A 27,288-nucleotide genomic window follows, 5' to 3' on the forward strand; every position below is an offset into this window, starting at 1 on the left:
GTTGAAAAACAAATTCTCAATGGTATGGGAGATTCAGACTCCAGGATTTGAATTTAGGGGATAAATAGAAGTTAGAAGAAATATCTTTTTTGCATTTTCTAATGCTAATTTCCCTGAAATAAAACACAGATGTCCTATGAAGTGAAACCTTGGTGGGGATTTCTTTTGTTTTTAAAATTGTGCTTAATCAAGATTTTACTACTTTACCATCCTTTCCATATTCTAGCATTTTTGCCTTTAATCTTTTTCAAGAATTCATTTTCTTATGTTAGGGCATAGCATATGGCAGGCAGAAAGAGGAAGAGCGTCAAAAACTGAAGTCTGTCACCAGCCCTTTATTCTGGTGTTCATTATAAATTAAGCTTCCTCTCTTATCAATCACGACTACCTAAATTAAGCTTTCTAAACGATTACCTCATGACTGGGCTTCTTTGAGATATTTCTGGACTTTACTTGCAAGGTAATTATCTATGAGGGAAGAAGACACATGTGACAAGATGACAAATTAATGTCCATTTTGTTTAAGACTAGGATTTTTTAAGATTCACTATTACTTATAGTAAAATTCACTGACCAAATTCTAATAGTTCTAGAAAGAGAGAGTAAAAAGGAGAAGCTATTATAAAAATACCAATTCAAGAAAAGCCACCAGATATCAGATACAGAAGATTCCAGGTTAATAATAAAGTGAATGAAAGAACTCGCACATCAACCCAAATAATTGTGGAATTTCATAACATGAAGAATTTTTTAAAAAGATAAAACTAGGTTGTATCACATTAAAAGATCATTACCAGGGAAACAGATGTGTTTCAAGCAGTTGGGCTCCCATTTATGACATAGGAGGTCCATGGTTTGATGGCCCGGGCCTCCTGGTGAAGGCAAGCTGGCCCACGCAGCAAGCTGGCCCATGCAGAGTGTTGCCGCATTAGGGAATGTCGCCCCATGCGGGAGTGACCCTGCTCAGGAGTGATGCCCTGCACAGGAGTGTCAGGCAGTGCAGCAAGATGATGCCACAAGAGACATACAGGAGAGACAAGAGTCGTAGCAGAAGAAGGGAGCTGAGGTGGTGCAAGAGAATGGTCACCTCTCTCCCAATCCAGAAGGTCCCAGGATTGGTTCCCAGCTGCCTAATGAGAATACAAGCAGACACAGAAAACACAGTGAATGGACACAGAGAGAAGACAATGGAGGGAGGGGAGAGAAATAAATAAATCTTTAAAAAAAGATCATTATCAGGGAGCAGATGTAGGTTAAGTGTTTGAGTGCCTACTTCCTACATATGAGATTCAATTCTCATACTGCCTAAAAACAAAACAAACAGCAAAAGAAATGGAAAACTAACTCAGGGAAGCCAAAGTAGCTCAATGGTCGAACACCAGCTTCCCACATACGAGGTCCCAGGTTCAATCCCCATCACTGGTACCTCAAAAAACAAAAACCAAACAGATCATGATAAGAGTAGTGACAGATTTATTTTTGTTTTTTTTTAAGATTTTATTTATTTATTTATTTAATTCCCCCCCGCCCTCCCCCGGTTGTCTGTTCTCTGTGTCTGTTTGCTGCGTCTTGTTTCTTTGTCCGCTTCTGTTGTCATCAGTGGCACAGGAAGTGTGGGCGGCGCCATTCCTGGGCAGGCTGCACTTTCTTTCCCGCTGGGCGGCTCTCCTTACGGGCGCAAGGAGGGCGCACTCCTTGCGCGTGGGGCTCTCCTACGCGGGGGACACCCCTGTGTGGCAGGGCACTCCTTTCGTGCATCAGCACTGCGCATGGGCCAGCTCCACACGGGTCAAGGAGGCCCGGGGTTTGAACTGCGGACCTCCCATGTGGTAGATGGACGCCCTAACCACTGGGCCAAGTCCATTTCCCAGATTTGTTAACCTCTCACTAACAACACTAAAACCACAGGAAAGTAGAGAAATACCTTTAAAATTCTCACATAAATGAAATTCCAGGAAACAGCAACTCTCAGCAAAGAGGAAAGAAAAAGAGACAGTCCCAGGATAAAGCTCAGTAGCGGGACTAGAAAAAATGTAGACTAAGTAGGAGGCCAGAAGCTTCCAGGACAAATGTCTTCAGTTGGGACACAGGTCTCAATACATATAATGCACAGGTCTCAATGCATTTCAATGTGTCACTTAAACCTTGCAACAGCTTTTGAGATATGCATTGTCATCCTATTATATGTGAGAAAATTATTCTTGAAAAGATTTAGCAAATTGACCATGATCATACCATTGAAAACTTTAATTCCAGACCTTAAATTAATTTCTCGGTAGTTCAAAATGCAATGCCATTTTCAAACAACCACCTGGCTTTGGGGAAATGTTTGAACATGATTAGGAAAGGCTGGCGAGGATAAGGAAGCAGGTGAGACATTCTAGGAAGTAGAAGCCACAAGTGTGAGCTTCAAGGTGGCACTGAGTGTAAATCCCATGGGGAAGAGTGTGAAGACTTTCAGGATGGGGCATGGGCAGCCTGATAGTTGTGGGTGGGTGACATGGTGGTACAGACAATAGAGGCATGAAGTATTTGTATCAGTTCCCAGGGCACTGGAGTTTCTTCACAGGGATAAAGATTTGAGGAAAGCTGGGCTTCTTTGAGAAACTTCTGAGCTCTATTTGCAAGGTAATTCGCTATGAGGGAAAAAAACACACGTGAAAAGACAAGGCTTAGGTATGAGGAGACCGCAATTTCTTTTCCCTGAATGGATGAAACGTAAAGAATATTAGAGAAAGAAGGGCTTGTACTTTCAATCTTGGTTGAGGTGGTATTCTCTTCTCACCTTCTTTACTCCCATCATTTCCTGAGAAAAGGGTATTTACCAGGTTGAAAGAAGTATATTTTATCCAAGAGAAAATTTGTAACCAAGGTTTTTTTCTAATATATTTTTAAAAGATACATAGATCACACAAAATATTACATTAAAAAATATAGGAGGTTCCCATATGCCCCACTCCTTACATCCCCCACTTTTCCCACATCAACTTATTTCATTAGCATGGTACATTCATTGCAATTAATGAATACATTCTGGGGCACTGCTACACAGCATGGATTATAGTTTACACTCTCTCCCAGTCCACTCAGTGGGTTATGGCAGGATATATAATGTCCTGCATCGGTCCCTGCCATGTCATTCAGAACAACTCCAAGTCCCAAAAATGCCCCCACATCACATCTCTTCTTCCCTCTCCCTGACTTCAGCAACTCCTGTGGCCACTGTCTCATCAATGAAATAATTTCTTCCATTGCTAGAGTCATAATAATTGTAGACTACAGAAAGGGAAACGATTATGGCTTAAGTGATAGGGCCTCCACCTACCATATGGGAGGACCTGGGTTTGATCCTTGGGGCTTCCTGGTGAAAAAGAAGAGAAAGCATGCCTGCACAGCCAGCCAGTGCCCACACAGTGAACCGAGTGCCCATATGAGGACCTGCTTAGCAAGCTGAGTGCCCATGTGATGAGTTGAGTGCCTGTGCAGCAAGCCAAGTACCCATGCAAATGCCTGCATGGCGAACCAAGTGCCCATGCAGTTAGCCGTGTGCCCACAAAGTGAGCTGAGTGCCCATAGGGCAAGCCAAGTGCCTTGAGCAAGTGCCTGCATGGCAAGCCAGTGCCTGTGTGGTGAGCCAGTGCCTGCATGGCAAGCCAAGTGCCTGCACAGAGGTCCGAATGCCTGTGTGGTGAGCCAGGGCCCACACAAATGAGTCATGCTGCAAGATGATGACACAACAAAAGAGAGATGAAGGGGAGAGTCAAGCATAGCAGAGACCAGAAACTGAGGTGGCGCAATTGACAGGGAACCTTTCTCCACAATAGAGGTCCCCAGGATTGAATCCCCAGGATTCCAAGAAGAGAAGACAAAAAGAGAAATAGTACAGAAGATGACAGTGAATGGACACAGACTGCAAAATAGCAGGGCAGGGAGGGGAAGAAAAAAATACAGTAAATCCCCTCTAATCCATATTTTATTCCTCCATCCTGAGGACCCTGGGATGGCGATGCCCACTTCACCTCTCAATTGAGAGGGGGCTTTGATCTCACACAGCTGGTGGATGAGGCTCTCATGCCCACAGATGGAGACTCTCTCAGTTCCTTGGTGTGGTGGTTGTCCATCCTCACGTCCTTGTCAGCTGACCTGGGTAAGTCCAACGAACTGGAGAGTATGTGCTACAACACTGCGGAGGCTCAGGGCCCAGTTGGCACATGGACAGCCCAGACAGCCAAGTCTCCTGGTCATACAACAACCCCAGCACCAACCACAGGTTCAATAAAAGGGACAGAAGAGGCATGTGTAGAGAAGTCACATCTGAGTCCTACTCCATCACACTCAGGAGCACAAATTCCAAAGTAGGGCCCACTGGCAAGGCACCAAACTCTGAAGCCATCTGCCATGACCACAGGACCTGGGTGTCTGTGTAGCCCTCAGGAACACCACTACCTGGGGTTGTATCTACTTTGGCTGTCTCTGAGATCCTGCTCAGATGTGCATAAGCATGACCCTTCTGATGATCTCCTGGCTCATTTTGAAGTCTCTTAGTCATACAAACTCATTTGTCTTTACCATTTCCCCCTTTCATTCAAGGTTGTTTTTCTAGTTGGCACCAGGGAGGCTCATCCCCAGAAGTCATGTCCCACTCCAAGGGGAAGGTAATGCATTTATATGCTGAGTTTGGTTTAGAGAGTTGTAACCAAAGTTTTAATTACTGCCAGAGATACAATTAGACACCAGAAAATCTTCAATGAAGAGATGCATCTGTATTCCTTGTCAGAGCAATCAACGCCATCCTCATTCCCATGGTGGGGGCTTTTGGTTGTGTGCTTAGGACTAGAAACCTTGACAAGGGGTCAGGCACTCTCACTTTGTTAGTTGGAGAGCAAACTTATAAAGACATAATTTGGAACAATATGACTGCATCAACACTGCATATATGATGATTATATACATGAAATATATAAAATTCCTTTCCATTAGAACCAACAATTTTATTATGTATTCATGTACCTGTCCTGGAGAAAAATTAGGGCATATCTAAAAAGAAGCATATCAAGTTACTCAATACTAAATGGCTTGTATTATCAAAAGTAGAAGAAACATTTGCATGCCCATCAGCCAGAAACACTTGACTAAATTACAGGCATTGTTATGTGGAATATTATATGGTAATTAAAAATAATGGGACAAAATATAATAATGGGATGTGTATATTTGCCTTTCTGCGCCTACCTCTAAAACCTAATAAGCATAAGAAAAAATGCAGAAGAACTATTCTTAAACTGAATATATATATGTTATAATACATATATATGTACACACATGTATATATTATTGTGCAAGAGGGGAGAGGGTAGGAAGGTAGAAAGAGATTGACAAGACCAGATGAACTATGCCAAACCAGGCACATCAAAGACTTTCTGTGGAGGGAAACTGAGGTAGGAGGATGGTGGAAATAGAAGGAAGCAGTCTGTGTTGACCATAGGATTGGCCGTGCTGGGGAACCAAAAGGGGATGGAGGTAGGAGAAGAGAGAAGAGGCCAATAAGGAAGGGAGAGTGGAGAGAGGGCCTTGGAGAGGATGTGGTGGATGTTGCCATTTTGTCCCTCCCCAGAGGAATGTCGAGATGTCAACCTTGACTAAAGACAAGAAAGTTTATATCTTGCATGTCCCAGGCCTCTGGGAAGGAAGTTTGTGCCTGCAAAGGGGATGCTCCAAATCATGAGATACTTGTTGGGCTTTGCTCATGAGATCTTCTCATAATGATGCCACCAGAAGAGGAAGTAGAAACTTAAACTGTCAGGAGAGACAGCATAGAAAGAAGGAACCTGGGTGGTAGATTAAGAGGAGGTAGCATGAAACTACTATGACAGTGATGAGGACAGCTTACCTACTACTTTGCTGATAATAATCTGCAAAGTAATAAAGATAGAAGAGGTAAAAAGAAAGGACAAAGAAGGAGGGGACAGTCTTCCTTTAGAGAAGGAAAACTGCTTTGAGAAGCTTCTTGCTTTGAGCACAAGTCTCATCTTAAAGACCTAGTCCAGGAATTAAAAAGTAAAAGAGGAGAAGTGGACTTGGCCCAATGGATAGGGCATTCGCTTACCACGTGGGAGGTCCGCGGTCCAACCCCAGGCCTCCTTGACCCATGTGGAGCTGGCCCACGCGCAGTGCTGATGTGCACAGGGAGTACCTGCCACTCAGGGAGTGCCGTGCCACGCAGGGGTGTCCCCCACATAGGGGAGTCCCGCGTGCAAGGAGTGCACCCCGTAAGGAGAGCTGCCCAGCATGAAAGAAAGTGCAGCCTGCCCAGGAATGGCACCACACACACGGAGAGCTGACACAACAAGGTGACGCAACAAAAAGAAACAGATTCCCGATGCCACTAATAATGATAGAAGCGGTCACAGAAGAACACACAATGAATGGATACAGAGAGCAGACAACTGGCCGGGGAAGGTTGGGGAAAGGGAGAGAAATTAAAAAAATAAATCTTAAAAAAATAAAAATAAAGAATGAAAATATAAATAAAGGTTTAAAAATATTTTAAAAAATAAGGATAGAAAAAGTAAAAGAGGCTGCTTGATTATTTAAAATATATCTTGCTGAGAGGAATCTCAACCTATTAGGGGCTGAAAATAAACAATTTCATGTCAAAGTATGGAATGGAGAAATGGTATACCTACTAACAGATCCCACACAATTATTGCAGAAGTTGGGAATGACCCTCAAAGGCAGTTTTGGACCCCATTCGCATATATAATATTGTGTGGATTTTTGCTGCTTGGAAGGTAACCACCCCACATTAGGCCACCTAGCATCTTGGATAGACTTCCAATGGAAAACACTGGCTGAGGCCAAACATCTCCACTAACTGGGGATGTTGGAGTTGGATAATCAAGCAACAGATGATATACAGCACAATGAACTAGCAAGTCTGGAGGATGCTGAATGGAGCCCTGAGTCCAAACAGTTGTTTCTCAGGAGGCTCCTGACAAATATCAGTCCTCCTTACTGGCAATGATGGCTAAGGCTAAAACAATTTAAGAGGCTATAGATTTGTGGATTTAAGAGAAACTCACATAATACAAAATCAAAAACAAGTGTTATCTGTTAATTCCACAAATATTTGACCTGGCCCAAACCAAAATTCTTATCAACAGTAAGGTTCCCCTCCTAGGCCAAAAACAAACAAACAAACAAACAAAAAAACACCTACAACCAGGCCCCACTTAAGAGTGAAAGCCAAAATGATCAAAAGAGGTTCTATAGGACACTAAGGCACAAGGGAGTCATAAATTGAATGATCTCTGGTAAATCAGTGGAGCAATTATAATCCTTACTAGTCTGATTAAAATCTGTGGCAGCCTTTCCCTTCAGAGTCAGTCTTAATTTCTGCATTTCCCCTAATCTTTGTCAGAAGCAGGGGGTCCATTCCCTCATAGGGATTTGGTGGTCATGGAAATGGGCCCCTTCTGGCAGACAATTGCCTTTTTACCACATTAACTGTAGTTTGATCTCCAAAACTAAATAACACTTGCTGACTTTATTGGATATACATGCCCAAATCTCCTTAATCCCAGGAAGAACCCATCTTTGAAGAGATTCCACAAGAGGTGAAGGGTTTGGGGGGAAGGACTAATGAAACAATTGTCCCTGTAACTATTAAAACTGACCCAGTTTTGCTAAAAGGTATTTCTTTTTTTTTTTTTTTTTTTTTTTAAAGATTTATTTATTTTATTTAATTTCCCCCCCTCCCCTGGTTGTCTGTTCTTGGTGTCGGTTTGCTGCGTCTTGTTTCTTTGTCCGCTTCTGTTGTCGTCAGCGGCACAGGAAGTGTGGGCGGCGCCATTCCTGGGCAGGCTGCTCTTTCTTTTCACGCTGGGCGGCTTTCCTCACGGGCGCACTCCTTGCGCGTGGGGCTCTCACGCCGGGGACACCCTTGCGTGGCACGGCACTCCTTGCGCGCATCAGCACTGCGCATGGCCAGCTCCACACGGGTCAAGGAGGCCCGGGGCTTGAACCGCGGACCTCCCATATGGTAGACGGACGCCCTAACCACTGGGCCAAAGTCCGTTTCCCTAAAAGGTATTTCTGTTCTGGTTGTTTTCCCCGAGAGTATCATTATTAGAATGAACCTCTCAGCAGGTTAACTTCAAGGAACAAGACTAAGGCTTTTAGGCAATTGGTGGGCTGAGACAGTTGACTCAGATTCCAAATTCAAGACAGGTGATATGCAAGCTCGCTTGACTACAACTTTACAGTCTCCCTTGAACACCACCTGGAATTGCACAATATCACCCTAACTTAACTTAGGCACACAGAGAATACAGCCAGCACAGAGAGCCAAGTGGGCTTGTAAGGTATTTAAATAACTTCCCCTATCACAATATAACCTTAGTCCCATCCTTGACAATATTTCCTAAACTTGGGTTGGATCAAAATTGCAAAAGATTTTTACTTAGATGCAGAAACCCTCCAAACACTTGCCTCCACAAACCACACTAGTCAGTCACAGATCACCAATGCCACAAAAATTAGCAGTCCCGAAAGTCTTCTAGTACTGGTCACCCTAGGATGCTGATTTTGGGAGCAGTATAAAAAATATATGCAAGAAGAAAATACCATACCTGAAGTTTAAAATTAAGATAGCAGCCATGAGTCCCATAAATGCTTTGTCTAATGAAAGTTTTAAAGATACCCTACAAAGAAGGGTAAAGAAACCCCACAAAGGAGGACTGTTTTGATCCAGAGTCAAAAGGATACCCTTTAAGCATGGTTTAAGGGGAACACTTACCCTGGTATATCTACCAGAGAATGGCTAGACAAAGAAATTGATATTCCAGAGTCTAGAATTCAGATTTGGTTTCGAAAGGCACAGTGACTGAAGTCTGGATGCCCCTTGGAAGATCAAACCCATGTTCAAGATCAGCCTTTGCTTAGGACTCAAGAATATTTAGGATCAGGACGCAGAAGAAACCAAATACACATGACATGTTCTCAAATCCACATCCTAGTTCAAGCCTTTGAGAAGAACTGATTCCCTGGTATTGCTACAGGGAAGAACTGGCTAAAGAACCAGGCATTCCAGAATCAAGAATCCAGATATGGTTTCAGAACCAAAGATCTTGGCACCAAAGGAGAGCAGCAGGAAACCTGTGAATTCCTTGGCAGATGGTGCAAATCTGAGGAAAGAGCTGACTATTCAGCAGCACCAAAATGACCATTTACTGTCTTAAGCAGGTACCATAATCTTCCTCCCTCCAATTCTTTCAGCATCAAGCAAAATTCTCATCCTTTATTCCTCACATCGTTTATTCCTTAGGATCCTTTTGGGGATTGTGCAAGTTAGGTCCAGCCCATTGTGGTCCAGCCCAGCCAGACTGTACAGGCAGGAGAGAATGCTCACTCGCCTCTGACACTAATGAATCACATGCCAAAAGTACTGATTCCAGGACAGCGTTCTTAGATACTCAGACTTCTTTCTGGCCCCAATATCAAGGAAAATGCCAGAATCACAATAAACACACTGGCCTGGGTATACTATAGGCAAAGAACTATTTGCAGTGTAAACCTGATAATAAAAAAACAATTGAAGGACCTAGGTCAACAAGGCATAGCTTTATATATGGTGCGATGAGTGGTGTCAAACTCTGATTGCAAAATGGGAACCTCCTGAAGGGACATTTGCACATCCACAACCTACTGAGAGACATGCAGTGGCATCTGGCATAGTCAGCTAAAGAGCCATCTCTTTACCAATGGCACTTGCAATATCCAGAAACATCAAGCCTTTAAATCAACACCTGCCAACCACAGATATACAGTAAAAGGCACAACCGTTTCTGAATCTAGATCCATAGAAGCAGGGCTCTCTACTACCCAAACCACCCCTCAGCAAAGAAGATTTTCAGTTTCTTCTCTACATGCAGTGAATCTCACCAGGGTCTCAGCTTCAGGAGGAGGAAAATTTCATTCTTACCACCATGGTCCTAGTCTCCTTTCTTTTGGTGCAGAATCAGTGGAATTTAAAGGATGATGAACATGGAAGACACCATGCTCTGGAGCAAGGCTAACACACAAAGAAGGAAAAACCACTTGTAAACCCAAATGCAGACTGTTACGCTGCTGTAAGCAGTGCTTACCTTTGTTATTTACTTCATGAGTAAATGCTTGTTTGGAAGCTGCACCCTACCTCTGGAGACACTATTTATACTAGGCAGTGAACATGGTTGCTGAAAGCTTGATAAACGAAAGCGATTTCATGACACATATGACTGCCTCCCTGCAATCATCACTTCCTCAGCAATCTGGGCAATCCACAAACTGTAAATGAGCTCATGGTAGGAGAAAAGGTCTACCGGCTCACCCTCCCTTCTGGCAAGGAGGAAAGTCAAACTGGAAATGATGTTGATGTGTGGAAAATGAAGGCATGCTATATTTCCTGATTGATGTGTCTTAGAAATGAGTTGGCTTTTTAAAAAAATCAATTTTCTTGAAATTATATTAATATAGCATACAATTCATCCAAACAGTACAATCAATGGTATTTGGTATAATCACACAGTTGTGGATTCATCACTTCAATCATTATTAGAGCATTTTCATTAATTTGATAATAATAATAATAAAACATAAAAATTCATCCCTTTCAGTCTCTCTATGCTTCCCCTGTTGTACATAGCTGCTATTTCTGGCTATTATAGCATTTATTTTTTAAGCAGTTTTATTGAGATATACTCATATACCATATGATCTATCCAAAGTGTATAATCAATGGTTTTTAGTATAATCACAATGTTGTGCATTATTCACCACAAAATCTGCTGATTCCATTCTCCAGAAGCTCTGTCTGCCTCTCAGGGCTTCTCTAATTTCCTGTAGTACTCTTATTCACATGGCAGGATCAATATGACAATTCCCTTTTTCTGTGTGTCTTTCTTTGTGTCTCTGTTATTATAAAGCTCCAGTTAAAGGTCAGAGACCCAACTTGAGTCACGCCTCACTTACATAGTCCAATCAAAAGGGTCCTGCACCCACAGGAATATACAGTCCAAGAACATAATCTTTTTCTTTTTGGATTCATAAACTAATTTCAAACTGCCACAGTAAGTGTTCATAAAAATGAGTTTTTCCCTAGTGTGAGGGTTGGAATTGGGAACTGGAAACTACCTCAATATCCAGGAATAAGAGAAAGATTAAACATATTATGATGTATTCTGCATGTATATTATTTTTTCCTTTGACTGATTTAAACATACAGAAAATTGCAAGGAAAATAGCAATATCACACAAAGAATAGCCTATTGATGTTAATATTCTACTTTTTAGCTTTTTCATGTATTTTTGCATGTATATTTGTTGCCGCCTTTCTCCACCCCTCCTCCCCTTCCAGCTCCCGCCGTCCTTCCCGCCAGTCCCGCCCATATTGCCAACCCACAATCTGCCCTCTTCCCCAGTAACTGCTTACCTCAGGTCTATCCATCAGCTTCAGCCTGTCCACAGCCGCCCCTTAGCCAACCCTCCCTTCATCACGCCCCTCCCTCTACCCAACCCTATATAGCTAAGTGTACTTCCGTAATAAAGCAGACCTGTTCTTGCGCTCAAGCGGTCTCCGTGGTTTTTCCCCAACCGCGCGTCCCCCACGCCTGGAGAACCGGTGCTCCCTCTTGGGGCACCCCCCGCCGGCTGATCGGCAGGAGCAAGCCCCCCCGACTCTTGGGCCTGAGCGAGGACGAAACCCCCACGCTCTGCTACATATATTTATCTGTAAAGTTCCAAATTCTATAATAAATTATATGTATTCCTAAAAATTCTAGTTTGTCACCCTTTGTTAACTCCTAAAAATACATCATGGTATAATAGGCTGTATGGCAGTTATATTTGTATAATAAAAATATTTTGAAAAAAAAAAAATATATGCAAGAAACAACATACAACAATGAAAAGAAAAATAGGTAGCCATGTCTAAGAACCAGACTGAAATCTAGGTAATGCAAGTGTAGGTACTGAGTGCTTAAACTGTGATAGGAGGCACCTTCCCATCTTTTTCTTTATTGCCAGGTCAAGAAGACTCTTTTTTCTTTTTTTAAGATTTTATTTATTTATTTCTCTCCCCTCCCCATCCCCCTATTAAGGCTCCAGCCATGACTTAGGTGGTTAGCTATCCTCAATTAGGTTTGGGGGAGAGTGAAAATTTTCAACCCCCTCCATTACATCAGTGGAATTGATCTTTTTTATACTCCTCATCTTAAAGAGGTAAACACTCTTATTATAAATACTCTCCTTAGTATTCATTTATTCATCTATTTATACATACAATACACATACACATATATACAGACATACATATAATTATATATATATGTATATATATATATATACATATAAAATGAACTATAAAGTGCAATTATCAAAAACAGTTCTGAGACATCATACCAGGAGGAGAAGCACAGAGCTGGGCTCTGAGTTCTAGGGCAAAATGCTTCCCCTCATGACTGGCTTCCTGTCTAAGTTGCCCAGCTCTGAGAACAGCACTGGGCTCTTGAAAGTCCATCCATATTGTACATTCAGTGCACCCTCTACATTATATTACATGCAACTGATTCTGTGTGGAAAATACAAGGATCTTTGGAATAATCTGCCCTTCTTTGTTTTTAAATTTTTGTCTGTGTTTTTGGGCCATCTAAGGTGACTGATCTCCTTTGCTTGCACAACCAAGTAAATTTTTTCTCTTTGAAACCCTGGTGTCTCAGGAATTGACTTTAAAGACACATTAGGGAGTGGATGTAGCTCAAGTGGTTAAGTGCCTGCTGCCCAGTGGCACTTCCCAGGTTAGGTCCTGGTGCCTTCTAAACACACACAAAACAAACAACATGTAAATAGATGAAACAACCAACTCAGGGAAGCCAATGTGATTCAGTGGTTGAGTGCCAGCTTCCCACATACAGAATCCTGGGTTCAATCCCTGCCCCTGGTACCTCAAAACAAACAAACAAGACAGGAGAAAAGAACCCGCTTTAGCTCATTACATTTTTTTTTTACAATTACAACAAATCAGGGTATCTGGCTTAGAGTTTTATGGATTTAAGTAATTTCAGGTATTTCCCTTTGGCTATTCTACAATATACTAGAAAGAAAAAGCCATCTATGTGATGATTCAGTTTAATTATTTGTTGACTCCTAACATCTTGGCTACAGCATTGTAGCCTCCAAGGGTCCAGATAATGGAGGCTCTGCATTCCCCCACCTCTCACGCTCCTACCTCCCTCAGCCTCCCCTGCACTTTTCTCAAAGTCAGAGGGGAAAGATCCATATGTAGGAGTATATGGGAAGGCTTTCACAGGATGAATTTCATTCCCAAATATCTTACCGCTGTGTCCACGTTGCCTGAAACATCAAGTGAATTTTGGTCCTGAAATGTTTTCAGCCTTTAATAGGTCTCTATAAGCACATTCTGGGTGGAGGTCCTGTGTGCTCCCACCTTGCAACAGGGATTGAGAACCTCCCTCCTCCTAAAGAGTGACAGAATAGGGACCTAAGGAGGAGGGCAGAAAACCTAATAAATTTCCTCACAAACACCTCTTAGTAGAAAAAACTAAATCAGCATCCTGCTGGACTCATGTAGGTAGGTTATCGGTAGAGAGTTGTTGTTTGCTGACACGATAGGAAAGCAGCTTGCAGCTCTCACCCATCAGCTGCCGAAACCACACCGGCAACAAGTACCCACTGACACATGGGAATGTGCTTACCATGCCCACCCAGCTGTAGAAAAGGAGAAAAACAGGATATTTTCACACTACATACCTATTTTTATAAGCTCCTCAGATGAATCTAAAACCTGGCAGAAAAACATGGCTGTGAAACACATGGCTATGGAATTCCACCTGGAAACTCCCCATGAGGGATAGACCCCTCACCAAAAGGCTACTGGAAGAATCTCAGAAGAATCCTCCATTTAGAATGAGATCACATCCAGGATCAAGGAAAAGTCCCAGATATTCTCAAGGGGACTTGCCATTGGGCTCTGCCTGGGGGAACTGATGGGTGGGATAACCAATCAAAACAGCAAACAGTAGGGATCCCTCCCCCAGACATTAACAAAGGAAGGAGTAATTAACGGTTTAAAAAAAAAGCTCAGAGACTAAGTAGTCCCTTTTTTCTGCCTCCACCAGCGGGAAAGTACACCTGGGTACCTGTAATCTGTTGTTTTCTCTCATTTCCTTAATAAACTCTTGGCCTAACTGAGCTGGCATGCTCTCAAATTATTTTATATAACATAGCCAAGGACCTAGAGGAATCTGGTTACACTAGCAGAATATGGTTTTGATCCTTCAGCCACGGGTTATGGGTTCAGCATACTCATATTGCCAACACTCTGCTATATGTGCAGACTTTTATAATTCATCTTCTGGTTGAATAATTCAATCTTAGACTCCCAGCTGATTCCCACTGGAAATCTTCAGTGTAATTTCACACACCTTTAGTAGCAGAAGTGATTTTATTTGCCTTTTCACTACTACAAAGAGTAAGATGACAAACATGAATGAGCCCCACAAATGAAGAACTGTGGCAAAATGAATTGAGTGGGAGCTCTCATCCGGCACATTATGACTTTAAGACTTGCTCACAAGATTTTTTAAAAGTCAGAATAAACTTTAAAAGAGCTAACATAAAGCACAGGTATTATGCTGAACTCTTTACTCTGAACTGTTTACTCCTCTTTATAGATGGTGACACAGAGGCAGAGAGAGCTTAAGACACACTGCTGACACAGTGACAGGCAAAATTCAATATTCAGCAGTCCAGCTTCTAAGATACTTGAATTTACTTTATTGTGGACACTATGTATTCCAAGGAGCTGGGGGACAGATCAGATCCAATGATGGAAAGACTTTGCAGGAACATGGTTCAGTTTTTCAGTGTAAAGCAAGCTTTGCAATCTTAATTTGTTAATTTTTCCCTTCAAAGGGACAATATTCAATTAACACAGTAGGGCTAACAGGAGAAATTCAGAAGAATAAAAAACAAAAGTTTCCTTACCTACATAGCAAAAACTCCCACAGTGAGAGAACCTGGTTGGGATTCCCAGGAGCAGGTCCCAAGGAACAGTCTGTGGAGGGGGGACATGCCACCCTACTTGAGCCTCAGTACAGGCACCATCGAGCTGAATATGGACAACTCTGAGGGGACAGGGCTGAGGATGAGCGGGATGAAGGAAAGGTGGACGCCCGGCAGGCAGGGTCTTCACGGGGAGTCACGTGGGACATCGTCAGGGACACCCATTATGACGTGCCAGGTGTTTTACCCAGAGATGGTCAGGAGAGATGAGGGCGGGGATAAAAGCCCGGGTCCCAAGCCTGGACGTGGAGAGACTGGGGGCCGAGAGGAGGCTCCCCCACTGCTGCTCTTTCTCCAGGATCTTCCTTCTCGATGCGTTCAATGTTGACTCTGTTGAGGAGTCCACTTCACCCTGCTCAGTCGCTGGTATTCAGTCATCTGAACACAATCCCAGTGATTCCGCCTGAGGCCCGGAGGGGTCTCCCTGTCACCCGCAGGAAGGGTCCGACATTTCCTGCGCTGCGCTGTGCACCGCCGGCCGGCAGGGGGCGCACGAGGCTGCCTGTTCTGACAGAACCTCCCGGAAACGCCTCCCTGTTCAACCCGGGGAGGGGGCGCCGTCTCCTCAGTGAGGAGTGGAGCCGGGTCCTCCGATAGCCGGCGAAGAAGGGGCTGTAGGCTGGGGCTTTCGGTGCCACGTCCACAGTGAGTACAAGTCTTCCTGCTTAATATAGAGGAGAGTATCCTAGAATTCCTAGTTAAAACGCAGGATATATTTTTCACTGTCGCTGCTTCTCCGAGAACTGTTTTTCACTAGCGAGCGCACAACCTTCATTTATCGGCGTTGATCCCACGCGGTTGACTGGCAAAACTTACCTTACCAAAGTATCCCGTTCCCAGAGGGTTTGTCTTCTGGAAATTAGGACATCGTGAAAGATTAAAAAAAAAAAATAGATTCAGGATTGTTCCTGGACGCAGTCGTGATGCGGATTCAGAGAACTAATGAAAGGAATTTGCAAAGTCTTGGAAACTTTTCAGTCTGATAAGCTAGGGAACTGGCCGGCCCTGGCTGGACCATATCGGAGCCTGAAGGGAAAGGGAAAATAAATGTACATGCCTCGAGGTTTTTTGTTTGTTCCTTCGTTTTTAATGCATTATAAACTTTATTTTTAGAGAAGTTTTATATTGCAGAAAAGTTACATCAAAAGTGTAGGGCAGGTGAGCGGTTGTAGCTCAGTGGTTGAGCTTTGCTTTCCACAGTATGAAGTACCGGGTTCAATCCCCTGTATCTTTAAAAAAAAAAAAAGTGTGGGGGATTCCCATATTACCCCCACCCACCTATATAGTTTTCCCTATTACTCACATCTTACATTAGTGCTGCCTCAACTTTTTTTTAAAAATTTATTTTTTTATTTCTTTAATGTTACATTAAAAAAATATGAGGTCCCCATATACCCCCCTCCCCCTCACCCCACTCGTACCATAACAACAACCTCCTCCATCATCATGGAACATTCATTGCATTTGGTGAATACATCTCTGAGCACTGCTGCATCACATGGTCAGTGGTCCACATTATAGTTTACACTCTCCCCCAGTCCACCCAGTGGGCCATGGGAGGACATACAATGTCCGATAACTGTCCCTGCAGTACTACCCAGGACAGCTCCAAGTCCTGAAAATGCCCCCACATCACATCTCTCTTCCTCCTCCCTACCCTCAGCAGCTACCATGGCCACTTTCTCCAAATCAATGCTACGTTTTCTTTGATTACTAATCACAATAGTTTATGAATAGAATATCAGTAAGTCCACTCTAATCCATACTCTTTTACTCCATCCTGTGGACCTTAGAATGGTTGTGTCCACACCACATCTATATCAAGAGGGTGCTTAGATTCCACATGGGTGAAGCCTCAACTTTTTAATGGGCAATTTTTCTTGCGTCCCTAACATAGCTGAAAAAATGTTGAAAAGTTTACAACTATGGGTATTGCAACTCCCAACATTATTTTAAGTGTAAATGAAGTTCAGCTTACTGACATGTTTCACTGTGACTGATAGTGTTTAAAAATATATAGGTAGTAGATTAGTAGGTGGACATATTTACGCAGCATGAGAATATACTAAATACCACTGAATTATATACTTTAAAAGTGATCGATTCTATATTAAGTGGATTTTTCCTGTCACTTTCAAATTAGGATAAATTTCCACTAATTGATTTTGTTCATTAAGAGAAATTGGTTTTTGAAGATCAAAATATGAGGGTGATTTTTTTATACCTAATGTTGCACACTACTCAAAATATTTAAAATGAAATTTCTCCAGGACATAAATTATTAGTATATTTAAGAGCCAAGTCACTGACTGGGTTTCACAAATCAGATGTATTCATTGAAAGTAAATTTCTTCTGTTGAAAATTCAAAATCTGTAAGTGCTTGATTTAAATTTTGTATATCTCTGTATGAAAGGTGAAATTAAGACATCTATATTCTCATTTTATAGGCTTCTTTCCCATAACAATCAATACTTTCATCTGGTGATGAACCATTTTCAAATTCTTTTCTTTTCTCTCTACTTTCAAATCTGAAAATACATTCATATGTCTTATTAAATTTTACATTCATCAAATATACTTTGAAAGTTACTTTCTCTCATTTGTGGTAGACATGGGGAAAGGCCTTCTAGAAATCATCCACCTTTATGTATTGTCAGGAATGTTTGTTGGGCTTAATTATTAACTCTTTTCTCTTGGTTCAATATATCATCCCACACTGACAGGTTGCATAAATAATTGTAATCTATTTGCTTTTGATTTCAGCATTGTGTTTTTCTTCATCTGATTTTATATATACTTTACATATCCCTGCTATTAAATATACATTTGGTAATTTGTTCATTTGGGTGTAATATATCCTGTTTATATTTGGGCCCTTCCCAGCTTGGGACATAAAGGTAAATTCCAGCATCTTATAACCTCCAAGTACTTCATCTTGGACATTCCTGTCAAAACTAAGTCATTATTTAGTGTCCCTATAGGCAATAAGATCTAAAGACTCCTGGAGGAAAAAATGACAGCGAAAAGACCCCACATTTTGGGTAATCTTCTCTGTTCATGACACCCTAACCATGCATGCACAGATTGACGAAAGACAGCCAAGTACAGGAAATCTGAACTGAGATATGAGATCCTAGAGAGTGAGCTCAATTAGAAATTCTGTAGTTGCATACCCCTGGCTTGGAGTAGGGAATTATGGAAGTACTGTAAATGTTTTTAGCCTGGGGCAAAGGGCAGTCAGTCTTCAGAGCATGCACAGGGAGAGGCATTCCTGTGAAAAACTTAAATGCAGGTAACTGCCTGTTGCTTAAATACCCCAAATCATTCAGGACAGCAAATACTTACTGCATTTAGTATAATATTCATACATTTCCTCCTTAAAACCATCTATACTCTTATCAGGGTGATTACTTTCACAACTTTGATTGAACCACATTTGTTTCAATTTGGTCTTTTGAGTGCTTTAATGGGCATTTTAAGAAGTAATTTATTTTGCAATAATATCAAACATTCAAAAATTGTAGTAGTAGTAGAAATAACACCTGATATAAAATTCTTGTTTGGTAATTATTTCCTTTAAGCACTGTAAATATTTCTTCCCACTGCCGTCTTGCCTCCAAGGTTTGTGATGGTAAATCAGCACTTAATATTATTGGGACTTGCTTGTATATGACATGTAGCTTCTTTCTTGCAACTTTCAGGATTCTCTCTTTGTCTTTAGCATTTGACAGTTTGATTACTATGTATTTGTATGTGGATCTTTTTTAGTTTATCCTTTTTGTGTTTTGTAGTATTCCTTGAATCTGTATATTCATATCATTAAATTTGGGAAGTTTTCTACCATTATTTATTCATCTATCCCTGGGACTCCTATGAAGTCTATATTGGCATACTCGAGGGTATCCCACTGATTTCTTAGGTTTTTTTCACTTTTAATTCATTTTTCTTCATTTTGTCCTCAGCGTGAGTCATTTCATTTTCTTGTCTTCCAGTTCACTGATTCTTCTACCAGCTCCAACCTGGTATAGAACACCTCTAGGGAATCTTAAATTTCAGTTATCATGGTTATCAGCTCTGTTTGCTTACTTTGGATAATTTTTCTTTAATATTCTTATTTTATTCATATATCATTTTTCTGCTATCCTTAGTTCTTTCTCTAGGTTTTTTTTTTTTTTTTTTTTGAGCATATTTAAGGTCATTTTCTTAAAGTCTCTGATATGTTCAAAGTCTGGTTTTCTTCATAATTGTGTGTGGTGTTTCTTCCTTTGAGTAGGCCATCGATTCTCGCTTGTTTTGATATATTTTTTTTTAACACACTGTGCATTTTAATATATTAATGTAACTCTGAAATTTAGTCTAAGAGCTGTTTGTTCCTTAAGATTCTATCCAGCTAATGATAGAGATTTCCTTGCATGCCAAGAGCTAATCAAAAAAGGAATTCATGCCAAGAATATCTATCACAGTCTTTGCAAATTGGCTCTGTGTTAGTTCATTCACTCCTTCAGAGCATAGCCCTCTTAACCAGGAAGATCAACCTGAGGCAAGAGCACAGGGTATCTCCAGGCTTTTCTGAGTTTGTTTTTTGTCCTGGACATGTGCTCCAAGACTTAGGAATTTTCGGGACCTGAATGTGCTATCCTCACTAAGAAAAGACTTTCCCTCTCTTCTGGGTTCCCTATTGTAATCCTTTGCCTTGGCCCTTTTGATTTGATTGTTTCTTACACTGATGAAACTGTGTGGAATCTGCTTCTATGCCCAGAGCACATAGGGCAGTGGCTTCCAGGGATGAGCTTCCTTGGCATCAAGGGATTATTACCAAGCATTACTCAGCAATGCATTTGGAAAGAGATCTTGACCCAAATGGGGAAACATTAAATAAAAAAGATGTTTAATGGCTATGAGATTTCAAAGCGAGCTGGTCATTCTGGAGGTTATACTTATGCAGATCTCAGACAGATTTCACTAACTGCCACAGTAAATAAAGCTTCAAACAAGAGTTCTCTCAAGGGTTCTAAGGACATCTCAACAAAAGACGCAAGGCACACAGCATCAAGAAATCAATACCTTTTGAGTAGGCCCTATCTGGGAATATATGATAATCTCTCTCCCAGTATCACATAGTTATACTCATTTAAAATTTCCCTAATCACGATTCTTCTACTTCTTTTATTTGAACCTATAATTTTTAACATACCTTTTAAGTACATTTTTCAAAGACTTAAATATTCGGACTGTTCAAATGCCTGAATCCCAGCAGAGTAATGGACAACGAGGGAAATTTTTAGGGCATATATATACATTGCTAGAATAAAAATGTCCCTTTTTAGCTGCATTCATATGTATTTTTCAGTGGAATTAATTGCACCACAAATATTGGGCTTCTGTCACCACCAAACCTTTACAATCAACCTAAATAGCATTGCTGAACAAATTAAGCATTAACTCCCCATTCTCTTAACCCCCAGTCAGCCCTTGGTAACATATATTCTAGATTCTAACTCTTGAGTTTTCTTTTTCTAATTGCTTCATATCAGTGAGATCATGCAATATTTGTCTTTTTGTGTCATATTTCACTCAGCATAATGGTTCATATGTGTTGTCACATGTATCAGGCCTTGATTCCTGTTTACAGGTGAATAATATTCCATTGTGTGTATATACCACATTTTGTATATCTGCTGATCAGTTGGTGGACACTTGGGTTGCTTCTATCTTTTGGCAATTGTGAATAATGCCACTATGAACATCAGTATGCACATATCTCTTTGAGTCCCTGCTTCCAATTCTTTTGGGTATATACCTAATAGAGGGATTTCTGGGTCATACAGTGATTCTATACCAACATTTCTGAAGAACTCCCACACTGTTTTCCACAACGGCTGTACCATTTTTCATTCCTACCAGCAATGAATAAGTGTCCCTATTTCTCCATATCCTCTCCAATGCTTGTAATTTTCTGTTGTTGTTTTTTTAATAGTAACCATTCTAATGGTTGTGAATTGGTATTTCATTGTAGTTTTTATTTGCATTTCCCTGATAACTAGTGATGTTGAGCATCTTTTCATGTGATTTTTAAAAGTTATTTGTATACCCTCTTGGAGAAATTCACGTCTTTTGCCCCCCCTTTTTTTTTTAAGGATTTATTTATTTATTTATTTATTTATTTATTTATTTCTCTCCCCTTCCCCCCCTACCCCAGTTGTCTGTTCTCTGTGTCCATTTGCTGTGTCTTCTTTGTCCACTTCTGTTGTTGACAGCGGCACGGGAATCTGTGTTTCTTTTTGTTGCATCATGTTGTTGTGTCAGCTCTCTGTGTGTGCGGCACCATTCCTGAGCAGGCTGCACTTCCTTTTGCACTGGGTGGCTCGTCTTGCATGGAGCACTCCTTGCAGGGCGCACTCCTTGCGTGTAGGGCTCCCCTACACGGGGGACACCCCTTCGTGGCGCGGCACTCCTTGGGCGCATCAGCACTGCGCATGGGCCAGCTCCACAGGGGCCAAGGAGGCCCGGGGTTTGAACCGCAGACCTCCCATGTGGTAGACGGATGCCATAACCACTGGGCCAAGTCCGCCGCCCTTTTGCCCATTTTTAAATTCGGTTATTTGTCTTCCTGTTGTTGTAGGATTAATTGTTGTATATGGTGTGCTGTACAGATGGTATTCCTTCATTCTTTTTCATCTGGATATCCTTTTCTCCGATCACTGTTTGTTGAAGAGACTCTTCTTTCCCAATTGAATGGACTTGGCAGCATTGTCAAAAATCAATTGGTTGTAAATGTGAGGATGTATTTCTGAACTTGCAATTTGATTCCATTCATCTCTCTATATATCCTTGTGTCAGTACCATGTTGATTTGACCAATGTAGCTTTGTAATTTTAAATTCAGAAAGTGAGTCCTCTAACTTCATTTTTCTTTTTCAAGTTATCTTTGGCTATTTGGGGCCTCTTACCCTTCCAAATAAATTTTATGATTGGCTTTTCCATTTCTGCAAAGTAGGCCGATAGAATATTGATTGGAATTGCATTGAGTCTGTAAATTATTTTGGGTAAATTTATATCTTAACAATATTTAGTCTTCCAATCCATGAACATGGACTATTCTTCCATTTATTTAGATCTTCTTTAATTTCTTTTAGCAGTGTTTTGTAGTTTTCTGTGTACACATCTTTTGCATCCTTGGCTAAATTTATTCTTAGATATTTGATTCTTTTAGTTGCTATTGTAATTAATCCCCCCCCCCCTTGATTTTCTACTCACATTGCTCATTATTAGTATATAGAAACAGCATTGATTTTTGCATGTTGATCTGGTACCCTTCCACATTGTAGAATTTGTTTATTAGCCCTAGTAGCTTTTGTACACTTTCTGGGACTTTCTATTTATAGATCATGCCATCTGTAATAGGAAAAGTTTTACTTCCTGCTTTCCAGTTTGGACGTTTTTATTTATTTTTCTTTCTTAATTTTTCTGGCTAGAACTTCCAGTATAGTGTTGAATAACAGTGGTGATGGTAGGCATCCTCACCTTGTTCTAGATTTTAGAGGGAAAACATCCAGGCTTTCATCATTGAGTAATGATGTTAAATTGTGTGTTTTTCAAATATGCCGTTTAAAATGTCAAGGAAGATTCTTTCTATTCCTATTTTTCCAATTTTTTAATCCAGAAAGGATGCTCAATTTTCTCAGATGCCTTTTCTGTGTCAATTGAGATGATTTTCCCTATGTTGTGTTAATGTGGTGTATTATATTAATTGATTTTTTTATGTTAAGCCATGCTTGCATACTAGAAATAAAACCCACTTGATAATGGTGTATAGTTCTTTTCATGTGATGTTGGAAATGATTTGCAAGTATTTTGTTGAGGATTTGGGCATGTATATTTATAAGAGAAATTGGTCAGTAATTTTTTTTTTGTTGTTGCAGTATTTTTAATCTGGCTTTGGTTTTAGAGTATTGCTGGCCTCATAGAATGAGTTAGGCAGTGTTCCCTTCCTTTTTTCAATTTTTGAACCACTTTGAGCAGGATTGATATTAATTCTTCTTGCAGTGATTGGTAGAATTCACCTGTGAAGCCATCTGGTCTTGGGCTTTTCTTGGTTGGGAAGTTTTTGATGCCTAATTCAGTCTCTGTACTTGTGACTCATCTTTTGAGATTTTTCTTTTTTTCTCGAATCAGTGTAGATTTTTCATGTTTCTAGGAATTTGTCCATTTCATCTAGGTTGTCTAATTTGTTGCCATTCAGTTTTTCATAGTATCCTGTTTATGATCATTTTTATTTCTGTGGGATCTCTCTTTTTTCTTTGTCAATCTAAGTGTCAATTATATTTATCTCAAAGAACCAGCTTTTGTTCTATTTTACTCTATTAGTTTTTTTCTTCAAATTCATTTATTTCTTCTCTAATCTTTGTTATTTCTTTCCTTCTGCTTGCTCTGGGATTACTTTGCTGCTGTTCTCTAGTTGTATCAACACTGATTTTTTTTTTTTTTAGTGATTAAAAAATTTTTTTTTATCCCCATCCCCATCCCCTGCCCTGCTGTTTTTGCTCTCCGTGTCCATTTGCTGTGTGATTTTGTATATCTACTTCTCTTTTTGTCTTCTCATCTTTCTCCTCTAGGATTCACTGGGTTTCAATTCTAGGGACCTCTGATGTGGAGAGAGGTTCCCTGTCAATTGTACCACCTCAGTTCCTGGTCTCTGCTGCCCTTCACCTTGACCCTCTGCTTTGTCTCTCTTTCGTTGTGTCATTATCTTACGTGACTCACTGTCACAGGCTGGCTCACCATGCAGGCACTTGGCTTGCTGCATGGGCACTCAGCTCTCCACACAGGCATGCTTTCTTTTCTTCTTTTTCACCATTTGGGTTCTCCCATATAATGAGTGGAGGCCTTATCACTTGAGCCACATCTGCTACCCTCAACATTGATTTTATTGCTTCTTTTTTAATGTAAGCATTTAGGGCTATAAACTTCCCACACAGCACTGCGTTCACTCTGTACTGTAAGTTTTGAAACATTTTATTCTCATTTTCGTTCGTCTTAAGATGTTCATTGATTTCACTTGTGATTTCTTTTTTGAGCCACTGAATGTTCAAGAGAATTACTTAGTGGTCATATATTTAGGATTTTCCATGTCTCTGCCTGTAATTGATTTCCACCTTCATTTCTCTGCGGCCAGAGAAGGTGGTTTGTATAATTTCAATTTTTCTAAATTTATGTAGACTTGTTTTTTGACCCAATAAGTGACCTGTTTTGGGAATGATCTATGTGCTCTTGATAGGAATGCATATCCTGTTGTGTTGGGGTGCAGTGTTCCATATATATCTCTTAGCTCTAGTTTATTTATCATGGTATTCAAGTACTCACTTTCCTGCTGTCTTCTGTCTTAATATTGTATATATTGATGAGTGTGGTGTATTAAGTCTCCAACTATTTTTTTTTAAGGTATCTATTTCTTCCTTCAGTTTTGGCAGTGTTTGTCTCATGTATTTTGAGGCAGCGTGGTTAGGTGCATAGATATTTATGATTATTATTTCTTCTTGGGGAATTTCCCCTTTCATTAATTTATAGTGGCCTTCTTTGTCATTTCTAACAGCATTTGACTTAAGATCTCTTTATCCAATTTTAGTATAACTCACCCAGCTCTTTTGTGATTACTGTTTACATGGGATATCTTTTTCTTACCTTTCACTTTCAATGTATTTGTTTCTTTGGTTCTAAGGAGTGTCTCTCATAAACAACATATAATGGCTTTTTATCTATTCTCCCAATCCGTGTCTTTTAATTGGGGAGTTTAATCCATTAACGTTAAGTGTTATTACTGTACAGGCAGTACTTCAGCCATTTTGTCCTTTGGTTTTTATGTGTCCCGTCTTTATTTGCTTCTCTTTTCCTTTATTGCAACCTCCTTTTCTATGTAGTAAATCTTTTGTGATGTGTCTAATACTTTTATCTGTTCCTATGTATTTTTAAAATAATTTCTTTGTCGTTACCCTGGGTTTATATTACACAACCTACATTCCTAACTTACTAATTTGAAAAAATACCAATGTAGCTTCAATAACATACCCATTCCCTGCTCCCCTATCTCTTGTTTCCCCTCGTGTTGTTGTTTAAGTTTAACACTTTATATTTTTCATGTCCATTGTCAGGATATATGCCTTTTTCTTGTTAAGTTGTATTCTGACTCTTATAGGTATTAAAAAGTGGAGTTGCATATTGAGGATACAGTACTATTGGGTTTTGCATTTGCCCTTTTATTTACTCTTATTGGTAATCTTTATTTCTTCACACTACTCCATGCCACACTTGCTGTCTTTTCCTTTTAACCTGCAGAATTCCCTTTTGTAATTCTTTGGCAATTGATATTCTGATTAGTGTGTCTCATCATAGGTCTATTAGAATTTATTCTGTTTGTGCTTCTTGGGCATGTATATTTATGTCTTCCAAAAGAGTTGGGAAATTTTTAGGCATTATTTCCTCAAACATTTCTTCTGCCCCTTTTCCTTTCTCTTCTCTTTCTGTGCCCTTCATGCTGTCATTCAATTTCCTGAGACCCCACTCAATTCTTTCCATTCTTTTCTTGATCTGTTCTTAGATCTGTTTAATTTCAGATATTCTGTCTTCTAGTGCACTGATGTTTTCTATTGTGTATTGCCTCTAGTGAATTTTTAATGTCTGCTATTGTGCCTTTAATCCCCATAATTTCTGTTATGTTTCTTTTTTTTCTCCCTTTATTAGAGAAATTGTGGGTTTCTAGAAATATCATGCATAAAATACAGGATCCCCCTATACCAACAAACCATGAATACCTCACATTGTTGTGGACCATGTGTTACAATTGATGAGAGCACATTTTTATAACTGTACTATTATTTAAAATCTATAGTTTAACTTAGGGTTCTCATTGTGCAGTGCTGTTCTGTGTATGTTTCTTTTTTTAGTAACAAATCCCTTTTGTGTTCACACAATATCTTAATATCTTTTTGCTCTTTATGCATATTTTCTTTTAATTTTCTTGAATTGATTTAGGAGGTTTGTTTGAACATCTTTGATTAGTTGTTCAAACTTCTGAGTCTCCTCTGAAGTTGCAGTTGTTCCCTTGACTGAGCCATATATTTCTGTTTCTTAGTATGGCTTTTAATTTTTTCTAATGATCAGATATCTAATTATCTTGATGAGTTTACTCTGAAAGTCCAGTTCTTCACCTTATCTAGGGTTTTATTGGTTTTTTGTGTGTGTGTGTTAAGGCTCTTCTATGCCATTTGGTCAGACATAACCTAGATTTTTAGAATAGCATATGTTTAAGTGTTCATAATTTCTCAGCTGTTCTTCATCTGTTTCTTACCTTGGATATGCTGTGTAATTTTTAAGGGTTGCATTTTTTTGTGAATTGTTTCTTCTACCTCCTACAAGGTAACACTTCCTTTCCTCCTTTCCTTCTCCATTAATACTGATGTGTTCTATTTGTTTTTGTGTAGAATTTTCTCCCTAGCTCATATGATTTGTTGAAACTCTCCCTTACTCAGGCCTTGTTTTCCTTATACTTTTCTGTTCTGGGATCCTCCTGTTCTACAGCAGTTCAGTTTTATTCTTCTCTTTTTTACCTTTTTTTCTCTTTTCTGCCTCTGGTTTCTTCCTTTTCAGGACATCCTGCAGTGGGAGCCAGATACGGTCTATTAAAAAATGTGGCTCACTTCAGAAAAGTCTGTTTTGCAATTAGATGGTCCAGCCAACAGTAATTGGGTTGAATGAGGGCACAGTATTTCTTCCAGCAGTCCTATAGCAGTCTCTCTGCCCCCAGCCCCCACAGCACTCTCAGTGTCTTTTGTTCTGCCCCAGGTCTCTGTGGACTTACATACCTGTGCCTGGATTTGTGTGGAATTCTAACTTGCAGCTGTGAGTTGCTCTGTATTTTTCTTCTCCAGTGGGAGGGACCCAGGCCATGCTGCCTCTCTGCAAATTCCAAACTGCATGGGACTCAGTAAGGGGGATAGGAACTGAAACCAACTAGCAGTCCAGGACTGAATTTTCCTACCTGATAATTTGTCTCTTTCATCAATTCAGACTTTGTGGAGTACTTCTACAGTCTCTACTACCCTCCAGAATTCTAAGCAAGTGGGATTTGTCCTTTAATTCACTAAATTTCAGGGGAGGCTTTTTCAGGAAATG

At 40.3% G+C, this 27,288-nt stretch overlaps 1 protein-coding gene across 1 annotated transcript in view; it reads left to right on the forward strand.

Annotated features, from left to right (window-relative positions):
- The first annotated feature begins 15,434 nt into the window (after window positions 1-15,434).
- Window positions 15,435-27,288, forward strand: part of LOC101416136 (zinc finger protein 596-like) — a 54,072-nt gene continuing 42,218 nt past the window's right edge. The window contains exon 1 of the mRNA XM_004476693.3: window positions 15,435-15,765. The gene's annotated coding sequence lies outside the window, so the exon portion shown is untranslated. The remainder of the gene's footprint in view (window positions 15,766-27,288) is intronic.

The sequence above is a fragment of the Dasypus novemcinctus genome, chromosome 14 (assembly GCF_030445035.2).
Source record: "Dasypus novemcinctus isolate mDasNov1 chromosome 14, mDasNov1.1.hap2, whole genome shotgun sequence".
Taxonomy (NCBI): domain Eukaryota; kingdom Metazoa; phylum Chordata; class Mammalia; order Cingulata; family Dasypodidae; genus Dasypus; species Dasypus novemcinctus.